We start from the raw sequence: 21,415 nt of genomic DNA, 5'->3' as shown, positions 1-21,415 counted from the left end.
TATCTATTTGTCTCGTCAGCCCCAGTCTGGTCATTGATGTTAAACCTTCCTGCTGCCTGTGACCTTCCCGGTTGCCAGTCCTCCCATTTGTGATCCCTCACGATCCTCTTTGTTTCCAGTCTCAGCCCATCTAGTTCAGCAAACCCCCTTTTTGTTTCGCTACCAAGGATACAGAGATGAGAGTCTTTTACCAAGCGTACGGTGTCCAGAGTGGATGAGCATGACCACAGTGAGAAGAGGATCTGATGGATGGAGGACCTAAGTACCATAATCTTAGTAACGCATGAGCAGAATTGGACCATAAGAGGAACTGGCCGGCTCCATCTCACACATGGTACGTGGGTGTAGAAGTTACTCAAAACCATATGGCTGAAATCCTCCACATGTGCATTTTGAATGTATTGGGCATGTTGTCCTGTTTTAACCATGAGAATCCTGTGAGGGGCGACTCAGTGGGTAACAGGGCTGCCTTGCAGCTGCAGTGTTGAATGTTTCAATCCTTCTCCTATGCTGTTTGTGTGGCGTTTGTTTGCTCTCTTTATCCCACATGGGTTTCTTCCTGCAGCGACTCAGACAGGCATCTGTAAATTGTCCGGACTCCATAACTGTGAGTGTGCCTTGTGATTAAATGGCATTGTATCCATGGTGGACCCCAGCTTTGTACCCTGCGTTTCCTGTAATTGGCTCTGGGATACCCTTGTGATAAGTGTTTGGAAGATGGATGCATCACATCTTAGTACTTGTGACGATCTGTCCCGTCTCCTCCTGTTTGGGCCAGCAGAGGTCACTAATGGCCCTCCGTAACTCTCCTAACCCTCCCCAGCTGTATCCCATCGCTGACGTTCTCCACCCTGGTCTGTTAGCCTCCTACACCTCTCTCCCGTCGCTGATTACTGTGTATAAATGTTCCTGCTCTCATGGTTCCTCAGCTCCGTCATCATTCTTCCAAGTGTTGTTTGCTGTATTCCCTTAATAAAGCCTGTGTCTTTCCCAGAGCTACTGCATCTGAGTCGTCCTTAACCCAGATTATATTACTCATCACATAGAATATCCATTTACATTTAACCCCATGGACACTAAGCTTTTCTCCCAGGGGTCTAAGGTCAGAGAGCCCAATTGGACCAATTCGTCCAGATAAATACATTTGTAAAAGAAGTAGTGAATACGTTTCCAATCAATTCCTATTACACATTGATGTTATAATCAGAAGCCACATTATGAAATGGAATATATCCAAACAGCATTTTAATCTGACCAGTAGGGCATGCTGTTGTACCACTTGTAGAAACACTTTTGCATTTACCAGACTTGTTTACCCAAAGTGACTTACAGCAGTGGGAAGGGTTATGTTTTATGCATATTCTTGGGGGATTTGAACCCATGACCAATGCATCATAAATGCAACACTCTACTTGTTCAGCTAGAGAATCTCTATGAAAAAAGTCCTAATGACTTGAAGTAATCAGCTCCTAATGCCAGGTAGCTGAAAACACAATGAGGTTCTTCCTCAATGTGATGCTGCCCAACCCAGCAGACGGGAATCTGATGAATCAGACACGCCTGCCAGTGTCCAGTTTAACCTTTGGGGTCCGTGGACTCGACGGCCAATCAGAGATGGCAGACAGCTGTCCACATGGCCCCGATTGAGCGCTACGTTTGCGTAACCTGCTGGCTGTAAAAGGAGACCATGTGTTTGAATGCTGCATCGCAGGCCTGACACATGAGAAAGACCAGATGCCAGCCACCTCAGACATGTGGATTTTATCTGTGTTCCACAGGCACTTTCATATAAGTGATTTACAGGAACAGCCAGTCTAGTGCAGGGCAGCGCAAACACCCTCATGCATATACTGGTTTTAGCACAGCTTCATTATAAAGCATATCAGATGGCCTCAGAATCCTGCTCCCTGCTTAATACAAGGTGAATAGGGAGTAGGAACTGGGGGACCAAGGAGTAGTGGACTATGGTATTAGGGGTCACAGGACTAGGAGACTATGGGACTAAGGGAATAGGGGACCAGGGGAAAAGGGGCTACAGTGTTAGGGACTATGGGACTAAGAAACAAGGAGACTAGGGACTTGTGGATCATGGAAGTGGGGCAAAGGGGAATTGGGCACTATGGACTATGAGACTAAGGTATAGAGGGACCACAAAATTTGAGCACTTAAGACTAGAGGACTGTGGGACTGCAATGCATCATCTCCGGAAACCTGTTTACTCCTGCTGGGCAGCTTTCATGTGGCACCCCCTGCTGGACAGTGGAGACACTACAGAGGCTGTGTATTGTGTTCAGTCACCTTTTACTGTAAATCACACATGGGTTCACGCTCATTTGTGTCTGCTCTGAATCCCCATGGGCCGAGGTGAAAACTCCATCCACTTTAGGTAATTCAGGGGCCTCTTGCCAAGTTATGTGAGCTTCGTGTCTGATTCTTTGGGCTTCCGTACTGGAAGCAGTCCAGGGTAATTCTGGGAAAGTGTGGAGCTTAGACAAACCAAACTACAGCGTAACATGCAGCCAAGGGGGATTTTAAGATTGTGGTATATTGTGTGGGCATCTTTCTGTTCTTGATATTGATTGATGTATGTAATTATGTAGTATTTTTAATATACGGATAGCGCACTATTGTATACAAAGCGACAAGCCAAGCTTGCAGTTTTGCAGTGATCATGTGCTGCCACCTTCTGGGAAAACGAAGAACGGATTTTCAGATTAAGATCTAAAAAACTACACATTTACATTTTAGCCCATGTTACACTGGGCTTTTCTCCCAGGGCAGTAAGGTCAGAGAGACCTACCAGAGAGAAATCTACCATAGTTACTGTTGTATATACATTTATACCGACTTACATTTTACTTATTTATCAGGAGCTTTTATCAAAACGACATACAAATGAGGAAGCAGATTGACACTGTACGGTGCTGGGCGTCGCCCCGGTATGCAAAGTGCTTGGAAAGATTAAAAGCGACAAAACATTGTATAAAAGATTGAGTGCAAGTGCATCAATTATTAAAAATAATACTTAAGAATATCAGTAACAGAGCTCAGCACCAGCATGTATGGGCCCTCAGGACCTGTGATGATGAGCACAAAAACACCAACGCAAATCCCCAAACTGCACAATATTGTGTTTTGAGTGAAACCTCAATGAGTCTTTAGGTCCATGATACTGTAACAATTTCGAGGAACTTTGGCGCTACATGCAATTCCCAAAGCGCACCACTAGATGGCGGCTTCCTACCGTGAGCTGAAACAGCCGCCGTAGGGGCGATACACGGCAAGTTTCCCCAGCCGCCAACCGGCGTGCACCGGGGCTGCGTCTGGGTCAGGCTTTTGCCTGCCGCTTTCCTCCAGCTTATTTTCTTGTGTAACTTGGTGCTGGGCTCCTCGCCATAGAAACAAACTCAGCCTAGCAAACATTAAGAAATCTGGATGCGATGAAAGGATCGTCTACCATACTCCCATATTCCACTCTGCTTTCATCCGATTGTCTTTGGTTTGTGCTGCTGGGAACCATTATCGCTGTCCTTTTATTTTTCTGCAAACGTAATCGTATGATCACATTATATCGCGACGTCCCTTGTCCCCACCCACGTTTTGTTGAAACTGCATGAAGGTCAGACCCACTTTTGTACCGTTTAAAACACATGTTGATCATTTTTTCTCCTGCAAAAAAGAGCATTTACTTTTATTTTGGAGATATTTTTTTGCAAAGCGACTTACAATTGAGAAAGCGGCGAGTTGAGCAGCAAACTTAAGGCGGTGTGACTAAGCAGGTTTGGACCCACGAAGCTCAAATTCCACGGTCAAACAATTAAAAAAAATTTCTTTGAGAAGGCAGACGCAGGCAGTCACCGGTGCGTTTTGGGTTAAGGGCCTTAGTCACAGGAGCATAGTGATATAAGCCACTGAGCCAGACGCCAACCCACAGCACTGACCTCTGGCAGAATTCACCTTTACAAGCATGTTTGGCAAATGCCACTAAGTACAAAACTGATGCACTTTTACATAAATAATTGTACTTATCATCAGGGTTCAAGTGTCAGAAGTGCTTCTGCTACTCTTTAGTAAGGTTGCAAATTCCATCTGTCCATCCATCCATCTTCTGTAGCCAGGTACACGCACACACACAGGTGCACACATGCACGCTAACACGCGCACACACACACAGACGCACACACACAGAGGCGCACACATGCACGCTAACACGCGCACACACACACAGACGCACACACACACAGACGCACACACACAGACGCACACACACAGAGGCGCACACATGCACGCTAACACGCGCACACACACACAGACGCATACACACACGCTAACACGCACACACACACAGACGCACACACACAGAGGCGCACACATGCACGCTAACACGCGCACACACACACACAGACGCACACACGCACGCTAACGCACACACACACACAGAGGCGCACACATGCACGCTAACATGCGCACACACACACAGACGCACACACGCACGCTAACGCGCCCACACACACAGAGGCGCACACATGCACGCTAACATGCGCACACACACACAGACGCACACACGCACGCTAACGCGCACACACACACACACACAGAGGCGCACACATGCACGCTAACATGCGCACACACACAAACACACATGTGCACACAAACACGCACGCACACAAACACACACACAGAGGTTTGTAATTATATCTTTGTGGGGACTCTCCATTTGTTTCGATCGTGAAAACTCTAATCCCAACAATGACAGTCTACCCAGCCCCAACCTTAACCATAAGTAAGCAAACAAAATACAAGATTTTAGGTATTTTCAGTTTTGTGATTCTATTCACAGATTTTTTTTTATGAAATTGAGGTTATCCTTGTGGGGTGTGGGGAGTGAAAATATCCTTACATGGCAAAAGGTTTTTATCACATCGCGGGGGACATTTGGTTCCCACAATGTAATACACTGTGTTCACAATTATTAGGCGAGTTGTATTTTTGGGATTAATTTCAATAAAAAACAAATATAGTGTCATCAGTCAGTCCAAAATGTTAATGAACCTGAAGCCTGAATGTTATGCAAAGGAAATGTGTGAACATTATCAGGGGAAAACACGTGTGTGCAGAATTATTACACAACTATTAGTGTGCAGAATTATTACACAACTATTAGTGTGCAGAATTATTACACAACTATTAGTGTGCAGAATTATTGTACAACTATTAGTCTGCAGAATTATTACACAACTATTAGTGTGCACAATTATTACACAACTATTAGTGTGCACAATTATTATGCAACTAAATGAAAAACCTACATTTTCCCATCTACCTTGTTTATTATCATCTTTCAAAGTGCGAATAATAACATCACATAATTTCCAAATAAACATTTCTGACATGAAATATCAATTAGTGAGCAATATAGCCACCTCCTTACGGACGCAGCAGGAAGTGTGAGTGTCCTGCAGGCTGGAGAGAGAGCTGCTGATGACGCGCTCAGCGGTCCGGACCCTTCAGAAGACTGTGCAGACCGCTGAGTGCATCATCGGCAGCTCTCTCCCCAGCCTGCAGGACACTTACACTTCCCGCTGCATCCGTAAGGCCACCAGCATTGTGACTGACCGGTACCATCCCACCCACCAACTGTCTACTACCCCTCTTCCATCCGGAAAGAAGATTCTGCAGCATCAGGAGCAGGTCTGCACGACTGTGCAATAGCTTCTTCCCCCAAGCAGTCCGGCTGCTGAACAACAATAAGTCTTCCATTCATGGAATCTGTTATTTTCTTGTTCTGTTGACGATTAACTTTTTGTGCAGCAGCAACCACAGCCTCCCAGACACTGTTCAGAGAGCTGTACTGCTTTCTTTCACTGTAAATCTCCCATATAAGCAGGGCCCACAAGTTCTCAATAGGGATTATGTCAGGTGATTATGTCATTATTTTGTCATCCTTAAGGCCTTTACTGGCTAGCCATGCAGTGGAGTACTTCAATGCATGCGATGGAGCATTGTCCTGCGTAAAAATCATGGTCCTCCTGAAAGATGCTGACTTTATCCTGTACCGCTGCTTGAAGAAAGTGTCTTCTAAAAACTGACAGTAGGTTTGGGAGTTGAATTTGAATACATCTTGACATTTTCTGGGAAAGTAGAGTGTACCCTTGGGGAGGTGGGCTCCGGCTGGGCTTAAGATACGGTTTCATTAATGAGACTCACATGGTCAGAAGGTTTGAGGTAAACGAGTCTCACTGGCTGTTTCTGAAGGTGGGACCCCCCCCCCCCCAATAAAAATCTCACGTCTTCCCATTAAAATTATAAAATTGTAACTCTCCACTATGATTATTCATGTTACAAGGTCCAACTGACAGCACTACTTTGAGGAGAGTTCTTCATCTTCTACCTGTGTGTTGGTAGAATAGTGATTCAGAACATGGGCTTGTGATCTGAAGCAGGCGGGTGTTTGCCGTTGTACCTTTGAGGGAGGTTCCTCACTAAATTAGCCTAGTTGTGGGCATCTCCATCACTGCAGTTTGCGAGGGCTTGGTAACCTAGCCACTTGCAGTTGTTTCCCGTTTTAAGGTTCCCTTTTAATACCGCTTGTAATCAGTCAGTGGATGGCGATTTGGTGGAGTGTCCCGGACCGGCGTGAGCCAGGCAGCCGGCGGGATACTGAGCCACTGCAATTGCTGCTGTTTTCTGCTTTTGTTTCGTTTATTTTGTTTTCGGGTTTCCTGTTTAATTAGTATTAAGTATTTATGTGTTTTGTTTAGTTTGTTGTACGTAAACCGTGGGGCGCCGTTGGGGAGGCTTGGTGTTGGGTGGTGAGGATCTGGTTTGGGGGGGGGGGTAGGTCCTGGCGATATAGCGCTGTGTGGTCGCTCTGCCTTCTTAGCCCACCCCCCTGGTGTGTGTATCTACGCCATGTGATGTGGTGACCCCGTGGAGTACCTTCTGACAGTGTCCCCCCCCCCACCCCAAGGTAATAGCTGCCGGGTTTGGGTTTCTTTGTGTGATTGGAGTGTTATTCTAACATGATCTGATTTGTACCATTTGTGGGTAATTTTTAAAGTAATTGCTTTGCTGTTTGGTTTTTCCTTTGGAGTGTTAACTGAACGCAGAATAATAAAGGCAGTGTTCATGGTCTTCACGTCCCCCAGGCGGTGATTATGAATTTGTGTGCTTTTATATCGGAGTGGGCGTAGTCGGCAGGATTTCACCAGTACATGGTGCAGATGTGACTCCCTGATCGCTCCCTGAGGAGGTTAGGTGAGATTTTTTTTTGGTTTTTTATTTTTTGGTGTTTAATTTGTCATAGTGGAAAGGCAAAGTAAAACAGCAGCATTAGTTTCCCAGGAGCCGCTACTATCTTGAGTAAATTTTGTTTGCCGGGCTTCGTTTGTGCCGTCTAGTTTTATTGTCCTATTGTCATTATGGACGACGAAGTGCAGCAGCTCAGGAATTTGTTTGGGCAGCTCCAGCCTGATAATGATCGTTTGCACCAGGAACAAGCAGAAGTTCCAGGTCCCTCTACTGCCACCCAATCCTCCCCTGCACCTCCACCTGTTTTGGTCGAGCCTTGTGTCTATACTGAACGTTTTACTTTTATTTCTAGAGACCGGAAGTGTCCAATGTTTGGGGGCAGGTCTGGTGTGAGCTTTGAGGAGTGGGAGGAAGAGGTGCGAGTTTGTATGCGGGCCCGGCTTCTGTCGTCTGCTGATCAAGCATTTTTTCTTTTTGACCATTTAGAAGCGGAAGCTAAGGAGGAGATTAAATATGGCCCTGCTGTTGAACGGGGTGACCCAAAAAGGAGATACTGGCACATGGAGAGTCACGTCACCGGTTACAGGGTGGTCCCACACGCAACTACAACCGGATCTTATATACGCACGCTGGCCACAACAATTAATCTATCAATTCAACAAAATCACGATACCTGAAAAGATCGCACATGGAACTCATGTTTTTTTTCATTGGTACATGTCAGGGTCTTATGTTCACCAGAAATGGTTGTCAGTTCAACAAGACATGTATCAGGATGCACCAAGAGAGCTACAGAAAGTCAGTGATACCAAATGGGCATGCAGGTACTATGCATGTAAAAATCTCATGGACAGGCTGCCAGCTGTATTGCGTGTACTACATGAGATAGATGGAGAGAGCAGTGCGGAGAGATCAGTGGATGCACGGGGCCTGCTTTCACAAGTAGACCTTACCTTTATTGGAATTCTAGCAGTTCTTAGGAAGATTCTTGGGGAAGCCAAATATCTGTCAGACATGCTTCAAGCACCTTCCCTTGATCTAGCTAGAGCTGTGGACCTAATCCAGGCCCTACAGGACACTTTATGGGAGTACAGGGGTGAATCATGTTTTGATCAACCGTGACAAGATACTGTGTACAGCAAAAATGTATAATGTTGTAGTTGAGGCTGTTTTTTTTGTGATTATAATTTTATTGTCATTCCGTCAATTTATCAGAAGGCACATGCAGGACAGAGATACCACAAGAATAAATGACAAAAAAAGCAGCAAGAGAAAGGAGAAAAAAGAAAGGAAGAAAAGAAAAGGAAACACAGAACAACTTTTCACACTTGACATGTTGGCAGCAAACTCATATAAACTAGACCATTCAAAGAAGCTCTTTAAGAGCAGCAGCCATATTCCTCCAGGTATTTACAGTGATTGCTTTGCCTTGTTAATCTTTGCAGTGGTATACTCTAAATAGACAATGTAATGGAATGAGACAATCCAGAATTGCTTCAGGTTTGTATCAGGGGGTATCCATCGCTGTAGTGTGGTTTTCTTAGCAGCTGTAAAGCCTGCCTTTAACAGTTTTTTATCACGTAATGAGAACTGGTACATCAAGTCATCGTTAAGCAATAGTAAGCAAGGCTCCATGTCAAAGTATAGTCCAGTAAGATCACATTACACACGAGTGACAAGCTTCCATAAATGTTGGGTCACTGGACAGTCCCAGAACATGTAGAAACGTACCGGTAGTGTCAGTGTTGCAAATGCTGCAGTATGGATGGGGAGCAGGTTTGATGAGATACCGTTTGTAGGGTTACAATAGAAACGATGGATAGTTTTAAAGTGAATACGTACATAACTAAGGTTTTTGGAAGTAAGGCAAAGATTCGACCGCACTGTTTCCCAAACCGGGTGGAATCCTAACCTAGAAAGTTCTAAATCCCATTTTGGCAGAATCTTCAAAGGCTTATGAACGTTAAGGAGTAAATTGTTGTAAATGATTGTGACTGTGCCTTTAGATGCCTCGACAGGATTGATCCAGCTAAACATTGGGTGATCATCTAAGACAGAATTCCATGGCACAGCATAGGCCTTCATTGTGGATCGTAGCCTGAGGTCGAAGAAAAATGAGAAGCCAGGCAGACTGTATTCTTTTTGAATGTCCTGGAATGTGCGCACAACATTCGCATCAAACGTATTAGAAAATGTGAAAACCCCCTTGGATGACCAGGGGGGACAAACAAAAGCTTTATAGTCTGACAGAAAGTGGAAATTGTTCCATAAAGGAGATTGTTGACCTATTACTTTTTCGGCGTTGTACCATGCAGCTAAGGTGGATGAAAAGATACAACCAAGTTTGTGTCGTGATTTACGAAGACCTACCCCTGGGAAAGGTAAGTCCTGGAGTCCGTGGGGATGCACTATAGCCGATTCAATACCTCTCCACGACACTACACTGCCTGCGTCTGTCCAAGTGCGCATAGCCCTAATTTGAAATGCCCAATGCTAGAGCTTAAAATCAGGGAGGGCGAGGCCACCGTCTGATTTGGTGCGCTGTAAAACTGAGAAGCGTTTCCTGGGTTGTCTGCCGTTCCAAATTAATTTGGATACAATGAAATTCAAATCTTGGTGGTACACATGGAATCATAAAAGACCAAAAGATAAGTGAGTAAAATATTCATTTTGATTGAACGGCATCTTCAGCTAGAGAAAGACGTGGAGACAAAATGCTGGAGGAGATAAAGACAGCGCAGAAAGAAGACGACGTATGCAGACAAGTGACAAACCACTGTTTCACAGAATGGCCAGAGAGATGTAAGTTAGATCCAGACATTAAACCATACTGGCAGCACAGAATGGATTTTCACCTTGTTCACGACCTTCTCATGAAGGGAGAAGGACTTGTGATACCTCCCCCCTTGAGAGCGGATGTTCTTCAGCGTCTGCATGAAGGCTATCAGGGAATTACAAAATGCCGAGCCAGAGCTACACAGTCAGTATGGTGGCCCGGTATCACAGCACAGATTAGCCATATGGTGGACAGCTGGGTCCTAAATGGCCAGATCTGCAAGTTTTTCGCAAGCAGGATGAAGAGAGAAGGCGTCAGCAGGTAAAACACTACAACCGCAGACTCCGCTCCAGACCTCTCGCAGAACTGACATCTGGTCAGACAGTTTGGATTAGCACAGAAGGGACTGCTGGGAGTCGTCAGACCTGCAGATACTCCTAGACCATATGTGGTAGAGACTGATAAAGGTCATCTTTGGCCTACAGGGACTGTTACTAGGTCAAGTTGACTGGAAAACCACCTGACAGAATGGACTTGTGAACAAAGAGGGAAGTTCAGTAGAAGAGAGAGAGAGAAGGAGGTTGTTGATAGCAGTAATAGAAATTAATGGCAAAAGGTACACAGCACATTTGACTTAAGCTAAAAGGAGGAGGTGTAATAATAGAACTACTGTTCCCATAATGCTCTATTCCCCACAGTGCTTTTGTGCCTTGTATGCAGTATTCCAGTTGTTGTATTAAACACGATCTAACCATGTACTGACAGTCCCATCTGCTCATTATACAGTTTAGTCAGGGTGATGACTGACTGATGACTGATAACTGAGGGGGACAGTTAAGTTACTTTGGTTAGTCTTTATTTATTTATTATTTTTTTATTTTGGGTTATTTCTGTATTTTTTCCCCTTTTTTTTAATTTTCTTTAATTACATTTGGTTGTTTGGAGCCTATTGACACTGGATAGAGGGATTTAATGGACAATAAAGAATGTGCATCCTATCCTATCCTGTAAGGCATTCAAGTTTGTCCATCAGCCCACAGGCCAGCAAGCAAAGGCAGTTTAAAGTTTATAAAAGTTTAGATGAATGCAAGTATTTTCTGGCTAATCATGTACACGGGACTGATTGCTTCCTAATCGAATAGTTTTTATTGTTTATCGTTTTATATGTTTTATCCTGATTAATTCTGCAAGGTTTTTGTGGTTTGTCGACCTCCCAAGAGCAACTTCGATTTCGTTTTGTTTTTAGTTCATACTTGGTTCAGGCAGAAGTTCTTTTGGTAAGTAGTAGTAAATTTATCGGATTTAAAATTTTAAATAAAAATAATAATTAAGTTCCGTTTCAACCCAAGTAACTTATTTTAGTGTACTCGGCACTTTATTGCATTTAACGGTACGCTAATTAATCTTTAAAGTTAAATACGCTATACAAATTTACTGGGCTGGGAGTACGGGGTCATTGTGAGTTAGTTAATTATGGGGCCGGCTCAGTGTTGCGTTTGCAACATGTTTGCCCTTCTGGACGTTAGTGTCCAGTCGGACTTCATCTGCGAGCGATGTAAGCTAGTGGACTCGCTCATGGTCAAAGTTCGCGACCTTGAGGAGCAACCGGCTCTCATCCAATGCAACAGTGAGTTAGAGGAGCAAGTTAATACGCCTTTTAGGGAGAAGGTGTGTACGCCACTAGCCGGGAGGGGGGAGAATGAAGAGCAGAGAGGTCGAGAGAGCTGGGTGACCGTAGGTCGTAGACGCAGGAAGGGGCGTACACACGTTGCAGAGGCGGCATCACCTGAGGTGACTGTGTCGAACAGGTTTCAGGTTCTTCCAGCTTTAGAGCCGGAACGGACTGGGGAGGCAGGTGGGCCCTTGGGCACTGAGGAGCCCCCTCCCCCCAGGAAGAGGGAGGTTGTGGTAGTGGGGGATTCCATTATTAGGGGAGTAGACAGTTATGTGTGCACGCGTGATAGAGGGTCCCGTACGGTGTCTTGCCTGCCTGGTACCCAGGTAGGAGACCTTCCAGATCGTGTGGATAAGCTTTTGGCCCCAGCTGGGGTGGATCCAGTTGTCGTGGTGCATGTTGGCACCAACGACATAGGCAAGGGTAGAAGGGCTGTTCTGCAGGATAAATTTATAGAAGTTGCCAATAAGCTTAGAAGCAGAACGTCCACGGTGGTATTCTCCGAAATACTCCCCGTGCCACGTGCAAGTCAGGCTAAGTTAGCTGAAATAAGGAAATTAAATGCGTGGCTAAAAGGATGGTGTAGGAAAGGGGGTTTAGGTTTATGGGGCATTGGAGGACCTTCTGGAACAGGTGGGACCTGTTCAAGCCAGATGGGTTGCACCTGAACCAGAGGGGAACCAGTGTATTGGGGAGGCGTATGTGTAGAGTAGTTGAGGAATGTTTAAACTAGGGACTGGGGGGGCAGGGAGGTTAGTTAACTATGTCAGTGGGGGGAAACGGAAAGCCCCAAATAATCATATTGTAAGTGGGCACCGTAATAGGCCTACCCTTTGTTGTCTGTATTTAAACGCCAGAAGTATTAGGAATAAAATTCATGGTTTAGAGGCTTTTATCTCATCGGACTCTTATGATATTATAGGAATAACTGAAACGTGGTTGAGTGAAAAGGATGGACAAGAATATAATATGGATGGTTACACGTTGTTCCGTAAGGATCGTATAGGAAAAAAGGGAGGTGGTGTTGCAGTATATGTAAAGGAAAACTTGCAGGCAAGGGAACTTACTGATATAAATAAAACTACGGAAGCAATATGGGTAAAATTAGATGCTAAAAACTCAAATAGCCTAATTGTCGGTGTTTGTTACAGAACACCTAATATAGCTGCTGAGGAAAGCAGATTGTTATACAGTGATATTAGGACTATGAGCAATAAAAATGATGTGGTAGTTATGGGTGATTTTAATCTACCAGGAATGCAGTGGGACATTGTCACTGGCTCTTCAGAAAATGAACTGGAGATGGTGGAATTGGTACAGGATTGTTTTTTTACTCAGTTTGTTAACACCCCTACCAGGGGAGATGCCATTCTTGATCTTGTTCTCTCTAATAACCAGGACAGGATTGGTAAATTAGACGTTTTAGAACCACTTGACAGTAGCGATCATTACATGGTCAAATTTGAGGTTAAGTTTAGTGTTCGAAGAGCTAAGTCCAAATCAAAAATATATAATGTTAGGAAGGCTGACTTTAAGTGTATGAGACTAAAACTAGAAACTGTGAACTGGATGGAGTTAAATAACAAAACTGTTGAAGAGGCCTGGGAATTTTTTAAAAGCACATTATTGCAAGTGCAAGAGGACTTCATACCTGTTTCCAGCAAGAATAAATCTAGGAAATTGAAACCTAGGTGGTTTACTAGGGAAATAAAGTATAAAGTAAGGAGGAAAAGGGCTTTGTTCCAGCAATGGAAAATAACTGACGATGACAGAATTAAGCAGGAATATCAAAGTCTACTGGCTGAGTTAAAAAATTATATTAGACGAGCTAAAAGAAATGTCGAAAGGATGGTTGCATTGGAAGCTAAGGATGACGTTAAAAGTTTCTTCCAGTATTTTAACTCTAAAAGAGCTCTAAAACCTGAAATTACTAATCTGCAGGATAGTAAGGGTCTTATAATAGTAAACGACATTGATATAGTAAATGAGTTCAATGATAGTTTTGCACGGGTATTCACTGTTGAGGACCTTAGTAATTTACCAGTTATTACCTATCCAGCATTGTCTATAGCTAATATATATATAACTGAAGCAGATGTTTTGCAAAGCCTAGCTAAGCTCAAAATAAATAAATCACAGGGTCCTGATGGCATCTTACCTATAGTGTTAAAAGAGATGAGGGATATTATTTGCCGACCCTTAACTTTACTGTTTCAAAAATCCTTATCTGAAGGTGTGGTACCTTCTGATTGGAAGCACGCCTTCATAACGCCTATTTTCAAAAAAGGGGATAGAAGTAATTTGTCTAACTATAGGCCAATCAGTCTAACTTGTATAACTGGTAAAGTTATGGAGGCTATAATCAAAGAGAAAATGGTAGATTACCTGGACTCCAATAACATTTTGCGGGATAGCCAGCATGGATTTAGGAGAGGTAGATCCTGTTTAACAAATCTGTTGGAGTTTTTTGAGGAAGCTACTCAGGAAGTTGATGATAAGAAGGCCTATGATGTCATCTACTTAGATTTCCAAAAGGCTTTTGATGTTGTCCCCCACAAGAGGCTCCTACTTAAACTCAAAGCGACAGGTATTTTAGGTACCGTAGCGACCTGGATTGATAACTGGTTAACAGATAGGAAACAGCGAGTAGTTATAAGAGGCACAATGTCACAGTGGACTTGCGTTCATAGTGGGGTACCGCAGGGTTCGATTTTAGGACCACTATTGTTCCTAATTTACATAAATGATATGGATACCAATATATACAGTAAACTGGTGAAATTTGCAGATGACACCAAGGTGGGTGGTGTAGCAGATACTGAATTAGTGGCTCAGCAGCTACAGCGGGATCTTGATTTAATTAGTGACTGGGCCGATACCTGGCAGATGAAATTTAACGTCGATAAATGTAAGGTACTCCATCTAGGGAGCAGAAATATAAAGTACAGGTATTTCATGGGTGTCACTGAAATAAAGGTAGCTGATCATGAGAAAGACCTTGGTGTGTATGTTGATGCTTCCATGTCCCATTCTCGCCAGCAATAAAAAAATTAAAAAAAGCAATAAAAAAGGCCAATAGGATGTTGGGGTATATCTCCAGGTGTGTGGAGTTTAAGTCAAGGGAGGTAATGCTAAGATTATACAATTCCTTGGTGAGACCTCACCTAGAATATTGTGTGCAGGTTTGGTCACCATATCTTAAAAAGGACATTGTGGCCTTAGAAAAGGTGCAGCGTAGGGCCACAAAAATGATTCCTGGTCTTAGAGGAATGTCATATGAGGAACGGTTACTTGAGCTAAATCTGTTCAGTCTCAAGCAAAGGAGACTGAGGGGGGACATGATCCAGGTATATAAGATTCTAACAGGTTTGGATGCTGTTCAACCAAATAGTTACTTCAGCATTAGTTTAAATACACGAACTCGTGGCCATAGGTGGAAATTAGCGGGAGAACATTTCAAGCTGGATTTAAGGAAGCACTTCTTTACACAGCGTGTAGTCAGAGTATGGAATAGCCTTCCTGATAATGTAGTGCAAGCTGAATCCTTGGGTTCCTTTAAATCAGAGCTAGATAAGATTTTAACGACGCTGAGCTATTAGTTTAGTTCTCCCCAAGCGAGCTTGATGGGCCGAATGGCCTCCTCTCGTTTGTATAGTTCTTATGTTCTTATGTTCTTATGTATAATGACAGACAGACAATATATAAATCAATTTTGAAATCAGCCTATGGCTGGGCAAAATTGTACAATAGTAAAGTTTTTTTCATAGGAAATGATATTGATAATTATCACGATATAATTTTATTCTACATTTTTACTTAAAATTCACATAATTGCATTTAAAAAGGCAACGTGAAAATTGAGAAACGTGGAAATTGAATTGACTGCAAACTTAAATCTAAATTTAATAAATCATATATATGATATTTGAATGATGTGTGAATGTGCCCTGCGATGGGCTGGCCCCCCATCCTGGGTTGTTCCCTGCCTCGTGCCCATTGCTTCCGGGATAGGGTCCGGACCCCCCGCAACCCAGTAGGATAAGTGATTTGGAAAATGGATGGATGGATGGATGGATATATATGATATTTGATGTATACAAAGGCCTGTAAAGGACTCAGACGTCAATCCCTCGCACAGGCCTATAGAGGACTCAGATGTCGGTCCCTCACACGGGCCTATAGAGGACTCAGACGTCAGCCCCCCACACAGGCCTATAGAGGACTCAGACGTCGGCCCCCCACACAGGCCTATAGAGGACTCAGACGTCAGGCCCCCACACAGGCCTATAGAGGACTCAGACGTTGGCCCCTCACACAGGCCTATAGAGGACTCAGACGTCAATCCCTCGCACAGGCCTATAGAGGATTCAGACGTCGGCCCCCCACACAGGCCTATAGAGGACTCAGATGTCGGCCCCTCACACAGGCCTATAGAGGACTCAGACGTCGGCCCCTCACACGGGCCTATAGGGGACTCAGACGTCAGCCCCTCACACGGGCCTATAGAGGACTCAGACGTCGGCCCCTCACACGGGCCTATAGGGGACTCAGACGTCAGCCCCTCACACAGGCCTATAGAGGACTCAGACGTCGGCCCCTCACACGGGCCTATAGGGGACTCAGACGTCAGCCCCTCACACGGGCCTATAGAGGACTCAGACGTCGGCCCCTCACACGGGCCTATAGGGGACTCAGACGTCAGCCCCTCACACGGGCCTATAGAGGACTCAGATGTCGGCCCCTCACACAGGCCTATAGAGGACTCAGACGTCGGCCCCTCACACGGGCCTATAGGGGACTCAGACGTCAGCCCCTCACACGGGCCTATAGGGGACTCAGACGTCGGTCCCCTCACACAGGCCTATAGAGGACTCAGACGTCGGTCCCCTCACACGGGCCTATAGAGGACTCAGATGTCGGCCCCTCACACAGGCCTATAGAGGACTCAGACGTCGGCCCCTCACACGGGCCTATAGGGGACTCAGACGTCAGCCCCTCACACAGGCCTATAGGGGACTCAGACGTCGGTCCCCTCACACAGGCCTATAGAGGACTCAGACGTCGGTCCCCTCACACAGGCCTATAGAGGACTCAGACGTCAGCCCCCCACACAGGCCTATAGAGGACTCAGATGTCGGCCCCCCACACAGGCCTATAGAGGACTCAGATGTCATTCCGCTGGATGCATTAGAGAACCAGAGCGTACCTCTGGCAGATACGTGGTGGCTGTGTGGTCAGGAGGGAGGATTGAGGCCTCCTCTCCCCAATAATTGTGGAGGCCTCTGCACTAGGGGGATGTTAGCTAGCCAGGTGGATATTTACTCTGACAAACAGCCCTCTAGGTCCCACAGGTTTGTTACGAGCTGCGAAGATGATCCCAGTGTGTATATAGATGCCATATGCCAGCCGAGGGGCATTCCAGAGAAATATAAGGTGAGAAGTGAGATAGCTGCAGGGTTTGAATCAATATTAATTTGGCCTACTGTTAACAAAAATGTGGAATGGAAAAATTATTTGTACTATAATCAGCAGAGGTTTATCAACTATACTCAGGAGGCACTCGCATCTCTGGGGGAGCAGCTTCAGGCCACCAGTCTGATGGCATGACAGAACAGGGTGGCCCTGGATTGGCTCCTGGCAGAAAAAGGGGGAGTGTGTGTGCTGTTCGGGGATCAGTGCTGTACATTTATTCCCAATAATACAGCCCTGGATGTTTCATTTACTGAGGGTATGAGAAAGTTGCAGGGGTTATAGGATGAGATGGCGAGAAATTTGGGACAACATGACGGGTTGTTTGCCTGGTGCTATAATATGTGGGGTAGTTGGCAGTAAGCCTTTATGAAAGCACTCTGTGTGCGTGCTGTGTTCATTCTTGCTTTGCTACTAATCTTTTGTTGTGTAGTTCCTCTTGTTCGCTCCCTAGTGGGAAGAGCGCTGTCTCAGCAGGCGACTATAGCTGCAATGTTTAGAGTGGTGGGAGGACCGTTTGGAGCGGCAACCTCCTGGACCAACACGGAAACGGATGGCGACATAGACACCTTGGATACGCTCCTGCCCATAGCTGAAGTTCGGCCGTACCGCCTGTGAATACTCCATGTTGGAAACGCTGCAGCCTGCCTGCCGCCCACGACACCTGGGACTTTCCTGCTCATGACAGAGTGCCTGTTATAGTAATCTACAGTGTTATCAGTTAACCTTTCAGTTATCTTTGCATTAGCCGTATATGTTTACGTAATGAGCTTGTGGTAGGTGATGTACTCCTGGTAGATTATGTATTCCTGATAATATATGCAATGTATCCTGGGGAGTTCATTGCTGTTGGTTGATTCTGAGTGTTGATAGTTTGTGAGCCATGTCAGCCATGGACCCCGAAGGGGGGCCGCGCCTGTGGCGGGCTGGGAGTGGAATTTCCCTAGATCTTAGGGTTTTAGCCCTCCCTCCTAGGCTGGATGGACAGAATTGTGTGTGGGACTCTTTAGAATCCCAAAGGGGGGAAATATATGGGATATTATTTAGCACTATACAATGTAGAATATAATCATTACGGTATTATTAAAAAGCATGCCAAATACCCGTGATGTAATCATTATAATGTAATCAACACAATGTAATCAATTGAGTATGTATTTGCACCTTGTATTAGCCTCAAATGTTCTGTTAGCTACTTTATGTTAGCCCTGAATGCATGAATATCCACCTTTATTAGTGTTATGCCTTATCATTATGTTGAAGGACAAATATATTATCAACCCTCTAATTAGACAATGTGCAACAGGCTCACCAAAAGTTCACGGCTGAGCATTTTTGAAAAACCAAGTGGAGATGGTCGCACCACCATTACGTTCGGCTGAGGGACCAAACAGTAAAAGAAATGATGGACAAACTTATCACCTAGGGCTGTGGATTGATGTAAAAAACAATGATTGTGAATGGTTGAAGGAATGATGATGCTTAAGTGACGAGATATTGTTAAATGATAAGAACTTGTATAAAAATAGGTATAAAACAGTACTGGACACACTTTAAGTGTCCGGCCTTGGTTGTAACTTAATTGTTGCAATAAAGACTGAATTTGGATCTACACCAGCGGCTTCTGACTTCTGATTTAGCAGGGAATGAAAAACCACAAAACTAACATTTTGCCTTTTTCCCCATCTGTAACTGTTATTATGTTATTATCATTTAGAACTGAATATCCATACTCCCTTTTAATCTCATGCATTTTTTTATCATTCCCCAGACTTTACTAATGTCAGTTTCCCGTCCTACTGAATTACAGAAGGACCTCCAAAACTCCCTCTTTGCTCATTTAACTACCCTCCTTACGTTAGCCTGCAACTTTTTGTACTCAATCAAATTCTGAAAGTTGTGAGTACTTTTTAACATTGTAAAAGCTTTGTTCCGAGACTTAACTGCAGTATCACATTCCTTTGTTTACTATGAGATCTTTGGTTAGTCTGCTTTGCTGCCTCTAGAATTACTGCATCATGGTTAGATTTCTTTTGTCCGACATAAAGCCGGCCCTGCAAAACGTCACCTAACGTCACCAAGTCACATGGTACAAAAACCTACAAGACGATCGTGACAGATCGTGCAGCACGTGCAGAGAGCAAGTAAGATCGTGCAGCACCTTTCAGCCGGCGTAACTGTAAATGTCGCTACTATGTGCCCCTGGCTTATTTTGTAAATGTCTCGTAAATGTTCTTGTTTGTTTTGTTAATCTTAATGGTCACTGGTCAGCTATTACTTCTGTTGTAATTTAAAGCTTCAATAACAAAAATAATAAAAAAAAACTCTCAGCCGGCTGCACAAACTGGAACTGCCTCCGTGACACAACTTTGCCCTTATTAGCTGAACAATTTTAGTCACACGCATGACGTTTGTATCTCTGGAAGTTCCGATACGTTATCTGCTATTTCTCCCGAAAAGCCTGTAAAGAAGTAAAGTTTCAATAAATGCTCTAATAGTACACATAAGTTAATCATTTATTTATTGTTAGTTACTGTAATGTTGCGCTGCTTTATGTGTTTAATCGTCTAGTCTGTGAAGAAGGCATTCAAGTAAGAATTGCATTGTATTCTGTGCATGACAATAAAAACTTTGAATCCTTGAAATAAATGTATTTGATCTTTTTCCTGGCAGCTATCTTTTCACTGCTAGCACTTTGGATCAGGAGTTGGTTATTGTAGAAGAGGTAATGTGCATGCAGGTGATATTTGTATAGATGTATCTACACCCTTTTGGAAGTGCGGCCATCTCAGTCAGGTCTCGCACTACGAGGAGTAGAAGTTGTCTAGTTTGGCTGCTGTCAGTTTATATTACAAGTTTATATTACAGTTTATATTATTATATTACACTCCTGCAGCCGCCGGCAGATGGCGCTCCCCCTCACGTCAGCTGCAGTCAGACCTAAGTGAAATCGAACGCACCCAATGGCTCCTCCCCATTCCCAATTATCAAAAAACCCACTAATTGAATGGGTCGCGTAATTATCGCTATGAATTCTGGGAGTCTGTGCAACTTCAAGACCGCAGCTCTCGTGTTACTTATAACAAGGAAGGAATATTATTCTATATTTTTAATGGCGACCGAATGATTGATTGATATAATGTAGTGTTTCATTCTATATCCTGTTTTGATAAGATATCGACATTTCGTAAACATTCGATATACAATTAAACCATAATTGGTCCGTCTTGTTTCTTTGTCACCCAGAAACTTTACAACTGTGTTGTGAGCGGATTTTCAGCGCTTATATGTTTTTAAACTTGTCTTAAAATTTTGTGGTACTTCTACGTTTCTGCGCTTTTGTAAATGTAGATCGTATGTTTCGTCATTTGATTAAAGCGTTTGAAGACTTTGCAGCGCGCTGACACCAATCGGCCACCGTAGCTTAGCAACCGAATCATAACAATTCTTTTCCGTTTAGAGTTTTCATTTGAACATTTAAAGCAGCTCAGACTTGCAGTTTATCAGCAAGAGAGAAGACGCGAAAGATGTCCATCGTGAAAACCACCGTGAATCTCCAGAGGATTGACTGGCTGCTGCCGAAAGGTGCAGTCAGTGTGCGGATCGCCCCGGAATACATCCCCGGTCTAGTTGGCCGAGGTAAGGATGGCAAAATGATGCCCAGACTAACTCAGCACTTAAAGAGTTAAAGTCAGAATATGCTTGACTAGTCTTCTTGAATCTTCTGTTCTATTATCTTGTTTTAGAAGTACATGTCTAAATAATAAAGTAGTTCACCTTTAGCTTTAATATACGGGAGTCTTTTTGCATGTCTACTGCATTATATAATGAAATCAGTAAAATCTGTGGCTGTGCTGTGTTTAAACATCAGAGAAAATCATCACGAAGTGGTAAAGTAACAGCTGAATATGTCCTAATATACGGTGTTTCCCCGAAAATAAGACAGGGTCTTATATTAATTTTTGCTCCAAATGACGCGTTACGGCTTATATTAAGGTAGTATTTTCCCAAGTATAACATGCTACAGTATATTTACCGGTATTCATGAAAAAAAATCCACATTTATTCAAACACAGACATCATGTCATCTTCTAACAGTATCTTTCCATGTAAACAATTTGACGGTGAATTTATTCATGAACAAAATTCTGCTGTATACTGCATATGTTTATTCAAATATAGTCGTAATGTCATGTTCTTCTGGAACATCATCGTAAATCTCCAAGTTCCAAATTCCGTCCTGA

At 43.9% G+C, this 21,415-nt stretch overlaps 2 protein-coding genes across 2 annotated transcripts in view; both read left to right on the top strand.

The window, feature by feature from the left end:
* Positions 1-21,415, top strand: part of LOC125721432 (tripartite motif-containing protein 29-like) — a 94,263-nt gene that overhangs the window by 19,760 nt on the left and 53,088 nt on the right. The window lies entirely within an intron of this gene.
* LOC125721434 (uncharacterized) overlaps positions 1-21,415 on the top strand; it is a 55,802-nt gene that overhangs the window by 31,998 nt on the left and 2,389 nt on the right. The window lies entirely within an intron of this gene.

Source organism: Brienomyrus brachyistius, unplaced genomic scaffold (genome assembly GCF_023856365.1).
Source record: "Brienomyrus brachyistius isolate T26 unplaced genomic scaffold, BBRACH_0.4 scaffold33, whole genome shotgun sequence".
NCBI classification, from domain to species: Eukaryota; Metazoa; Chordata; class Actinopteri; order Osteoglossiformes; family Mormyridae; genus Brienomyrus; species Brienomyrus brachyistius.
This window is presented reverse-complemented; position numbering and strand designations above follow the sequence as displayed.